Source organism: Melospiza georgiana, chromosome 3 (assembly GCF_028018845.1).
Source record: "Melospiza georgiana isolate bMelGeo1 chromosome 3, bMelGeo1.pri, whole genome shotgun sequence".
Lineage (NCBI taxonomy): Eukaryota > Metazoa > Chordata > Aves > Passeriformes > Passerellidae > Melospiza > Melospiza georgiana.
The window spans coordinates 27695492-27701062 of NC_080432.1; the positions used below are offsets into that span (position 1 = coordinate 27695492).

Here is a 5571-nt window from a genome sequence, read left to right on the forward strand (position 1 = left end):
CCATCAATATCTTATTTCTTGCCCCAAATAAATGACTGATATTGCAGTGCCTGGTAACACGGGCATTGCAATTTTCTGTATCCTCCCCAAGTATATTCACCCCCATCCTGGCAGGTATTAACAGTTTGCAATTAACTCTTTCCGATATACTAAGAAATGGGAAATCCAGGATATCCGGTTCCTGAGTTTTGGATGTCCCCTCTCTGTGTCCTCCACTTAGGATGGACAAATGAGTCTTCTTCTAATGACACAGCCCCAGTGCACACACAGTCCCCAAGCATCCCCAGACCTATGGCATGGCAGCCACTGGGTCTGCAGGTTAATGCATGTGTAAGTGCATTTATTTTTTTTTTCCATGTCCTTGTCTAAACTTAAAAAGCTCTAATGCTGCTTTTAAACAAAGCAGCGATTATATACTTTGCCTCGACAACCTTTCTTTTTTTTTATTAGGGGACACCCTCCCCCCCTCCTCAAAAAATGCTTCCATAAAAACAATAGGCAAGGCCATAATTTAAAGAGAGAAAAATGTGATTATATAACACATCCTGCAGTAATCAATTTTACCTCCAATATCTGCTTTTGTTTTCAAAATGCTAAATAAACAATACATAATGCATCCCTCATCAGCCAAAACCATGAGGGCTCTGTGCTCAAATAACAGGAAACATATTCAATTTTCCTAACAGAAGACAGTTCATTAAGCTGTGCCACATCAAATAAAACTTTAATTTCTCCAGCATCAGAGTCGCAATGAAAGCAATTGAGGAAGATGAGCCATATGGTACTTCTATCAGCAAACACATATTGCTCATTCCCCCAAAGTTTTCTAATTCTGCTCCCCAGACCTGTGTAATATAGATAATGTGCTCTGAGCGCAGCAACCATGAGCTATCTGGTGTACACTTCTAATACTGTATTTAATGGGAAATAATGAATCATAAAAGCCTGCAGAAGACGGCTTTTGCTAACCTAAATCTCAGCTGTAATTTCATTGTTCTGTGCCTAAGATGCTGTTTGCCCTTTTCAAACAGCAGCAGTTGAACATAATTATGCTGCTACAAACCTGGGCTGCAAAAAGAAAGCCTTCCTAATAGAACCAAGTTTTTATTAACTCTTGAAATCCTGAGCTTGGGGCAACTGCAAGCTGCCTGTCAGGTTTTAGGGTTCATTAAAGCACACGTACACGTATATCTTGATTTCCAGTGCGCAGCCCCACAAATTAAATTGATGATTCCCATATCGGGCCAAAAATGCAACAGGAGAAGGCTATGAAAAATTAGGAAATCTTCTTGACATCGGGAAATCCGACACTTGTTTGCTCTAACATCTGTAAGTGCCAAGGAAAGAGGGATATTTTTTTTCCTTAAAGGTAAGTCTATTTTTCTTCTTCTTGCCCGATATAAAAATTGTGGTTAGTGCCTGGAGTAAAGGGCCCTCTAAACTTTATAGTGTTTACCCTCCATTTATAATTCCATAATTATCTATTTAATGATATCGTAAGGTTAAAAGTTAAACAGCACTGTATTTTCTCTATTTTCTCCTCTGCCTTTTAGAAAGGCAGGTTTGCCTATCTCCAAGGGACGATCGGTCAGGGTTGTTTTCTGAAGAAGAAGCCTATAGGTAAAGAGGCATCCATATGCTCACGCAGGAAGATTCATAAAGGCAAGGACAGGAACATAAAGGTATTATTTTGACATGATGGCCCCTGGAAAATGTCTGACTCATCCCAAGTAAGTGTCCTTCTTTCCTTCCTCCACCCTCTCCCCCTTCCCTCAAAATACGGGGCTAGTTTAAGGCATTTTCTAGATATGCTGCTTATACACATTGAAAACATATTTTAGTGACTGTGTTTGTTTTCGCAATATATAAACCAACACCCACCCACCCCCCCCCAATTAAATTAAAAAGAGCAACTTTTTAAAGTTAGAGATTGCCTTTTAAAAGCTTATTAAAATCAGCATGTTAGATGTCTATCTTTGAATTAGCTCCGAGGCTTGATTGCTTTCATTAAAGCTGCCTGTTTGGGTGCTGCTTGGTGAATGTTCAAGCCTGGATTTTTTCCCCTCTTCTCCCACATTCCCTCCGGCTGCTTCTTACTACTTGTCAACTTGGATTTTCCCTCCAAATTTGAAAGCAAAACTTGGATTATTATTTTTTCTTTTTTGAGTAGCAACAGCCACCCCCACCCTGCCTTCCCCCTTGCAAAATACCACGACCAAAATCACCAGCAACCCAAGTCAGAGACAGACCAACAGGTAATATATATACTAAATATATATATATTAAAAAATAGCTTAAAAAAAGACACACCCAAAACATCCACCATGACCAAACTGACACCCCCAAAAAACCCACCCCAAGCCACCAAAAAACTCCGAGCTATCACATTGCTCATAGCCCATGAATGCCTTAAAAACAAATGTTTAAACAGGTTTTCTTTTTTTTTTTTTTGAAGCAGCAGAAAACCTCTGCATGCTCCAATGGGTTACAATAACAATGCTCTATTGCAATGTAAAACAAGCTGGAGGAGAAAAAGGTGCTTTTTGTTACCATTTTATCAAAGCTGTTCATCTTCTAGCTGCAGGCAGCATTTTGCTGGAATTGCAGATATTTCTCTGTCCGGGCTCCTTTGTTTGTGCATCTCATTTGCATATATTTATCTCCAGCTGAGGGTGCTTTCAGCTCATTAAGGCCTCCCCTCACATTATTTCATAAGCCAGCTGCTAGGAGGGATTTCACCTGTGGTGACTGAGAAAAGAGGGGTGAAAAAACCAAATTCTTCATTTAAAAAAAGAAAAGGAAAACAAAAAAACCAACAACCAAGGAAATCTTCTGACTCTCTTCCCCTATAAATGGGCACCATTTGTGTTAAACAGCCTCCTGTCATGATAGATGCCTCCTGGGGTCAGGGGGGAAAGTTGATTTGAAGGTCAGCAGTAAAACAACAGACAAACCAGACGCCAAACTGGTTCTTTAGCTGTCGGTGGGAGCAGTGGTACAACCAGGTCTTGAACCTTTTTCAACCTCTAATAAAACAGGGGAAGAATCTGAAGTGGAGCAACCAGGCCCCAGAGGAAAAAAAAAACAACCCACAAATAATATCAATATCGAGCAGCAACGGGAAACAACAGGGCAGCTCTCAGCGTTACGGGCACTCTGCTATTGTTTCAAGAGCTGGGGAATTAATTCCACTTATTTATTTAAGGCGTGTCAACTCGCTGCCTAAACCTGTTTCGGTGTCAAGATGAATAAAACTTTTATGGCTCATAAAATAGAGCCATTCATCTCCATGGTCTTTGTGGTGCCTGTGTTGTTGGGGCTTTTTTTTTCCCCCTTTCCGCCTGGTAGGCTGAGCTGGGCCAAAATCTCTGTGTCTCATTGCTACCAACTCACTCTTAGGAGAGAAGAAAATTTAGACAGGGCATCTCAACCTAAATTTCTGGGTTTGATTAGAAATTGTAAATGTTAATTCATCATAGTCATGTGCAAACCCCCATCTCCTCTATTTCCCCAGCCTAAAACCTACAATGAATTTACATCATCTATATGGAGCTTTGGACCAACAGGTAATAAAATACAATAAAGCTTGCTTTTTATCAGGACACACACACAAAAAAAATCCCATTAATTATGGTTCATGACTACTTTAAACCAAATGTTCAAATAGTAGTTGGAAATGATGCATAAAATCTCAGCATGTTCTGATAGGTTATAGAGTCAGTGGTTTATTGCAATGTAAAACAAGCCACAGGAAGAGAGGGTGGTTTTGTTTACCATTTTCATCAAAGCTGTTCATCATGTTGATATACTTATGCTATATTGTGACCCTTACATACATTGCATTTCATATATTTATTTTCCAGGTTGTTGCCACTTTTGCTGCCTTCGCCTCTGAGAAGTTGAGTAAATCCTCTGGCCCCTTTCAAATATTTTCTCATCTGCACTGAATTTCTACTGACAAAGCAACTGATAGATACGGACCTCAGAAATATTTATTATCAATGAGTAAAGTTTTTTGGTTTTTTTTTTTTTTACTTAATCTGAGGCAATTAGTTCCTGAATAAACACAGACTAAGTAATCTACCTCCTCAAAAGAAAATCAGACTTGAAAAGCGGTGTTTGGTCCTACCCAAGAAAAGCACAACTTGATTAAAATGCTTTGGAGGTTCACTTTCATTTCTTCCCTTTTGCTCCGGAAAACATTTTATAACATCCCAATAACTTTTATTTTCTTCCCATGCCAAACCTGGGGCCTCTGTTGGTTGTTGCTGTCCTTTTTCCCCACCTTCCCTAAATCTTTAACCCTGATTCTCATTTTTCTTTGCCCCTAATCTAATCACTAATTCCTTGGCTTGGCCAAATAGTTAAAAATGTTAAGTGCTGCTCACAATTCCTGCTGCCTCCCCCATGTATCTGTCTCTGTTTATGGAACAGGCCCTGGTTTCCTCCTGCTCTTGTTCAGCTGTAGGTCTGCAGGTCAGGAGACTGTAAATACACACAGTGCTGCCCCAACCCATAAATCTGAGCAAAGGGCAGCCTTATATATTCAGATAAGGGATGTAAGGGGAAGGGGGGGTTGGGGGGGTGGGGTGTGCAGGAATAAAAAAAAAATGCAAGAAAAGAACGAGGAGATTCTGTGGTGAATGAGGTTCTTTGCCAGACCCCGAATCCAAGCTGCATGCCCTGCTACCTTGCAGGACATTCCAGCCAGAGACAAATCTGAAATATTCACCCATCTTCCCACCCTGCCTGTTTATATATAAATCATTACAAAAAGAATTTTATTATGTTTGGGGCAAAGAAATTAAACACAAGATTTCAATGGCTTTCTCTCCTCCAGATCTTTGTTGGTCTATTTCCTGTCCTTCTCTCCCTGCCTGCCCCCCCCATTTTATTTCCTGCACCTCTGAAGCTTTCAAGGGAACAGTCCCCCTGTTATTGCTTCTCAGTTCCAAGGTCTTAGAATAAATAACATTGTTATTACTCACTTCACCAATTTCCAAGAAGAAATATTGCTGCAGCAAATGCAAGCAGCACTAATATTTGCAAAGTGATAAATGGATTGTTACATACCTTCCCGTCTGTGTGGCCTCCAGCCATCCTCCGGCCAGCTACATCCCTCCTCGGGGTGGGAAGGAGCCTGCCTTTGAACTTAGCAGGGTCCAGACACTTAGTGCCTTGCACCAGAGTCTGCCCCAAGCCCCCTCCCTCACTCTCTGATGGAGAGATAATTTTTAATGGACCATGCCAGAGATGGTACTGGGACTGGGGGAGAGCAGGAGCCATGTACCAGGACCAAGCAGCCAAATGAAGATGCTTTTGGCACACAGTCAGTGTCTGGTGGGTTTTCTTGGTGTTGGGTGCTGTAGGGAGAGGGGTGAGAGACTTGGGATGTTCCCAGGAGACAACTGCTGCTCCACTGTCCTCCCCAGGTCCTGCATGCAGCTGCTCTGGTGTGGCTACCACATCCCAGATGCCACAATGAGAGCCACCTCCTCTTCTCCAGCTTCCAGTGATGTGAAAAGTAGACAAAAAAAGCCAGCAGAGAAGAAAAATTATTTTCCAAGTTCC

General features: G+C 41.3%; 1 long non-coding RNA gene across 1 annotated transcript; it reads left to right on the top strand.

Annotated features, from left to right (window-relative positions):
• The first annotated feature begins 1205 nt into the window (after positions 1-1205).
• LOC131081937 (uncharacterized) lies at positions 1206-3568 on the top strand. The gene is made up of 3 exons (XR_009114292.1): positions 1206-1369; positions 1554-1730; positions 3515-3568. It is a non-coding gene; the product is annotated as an uncharacterized LOC131081937 (long non-coding RNA).
• The last annotated feature ends 2003 nt before the right edge of the window (positions 3569-5571 follow it).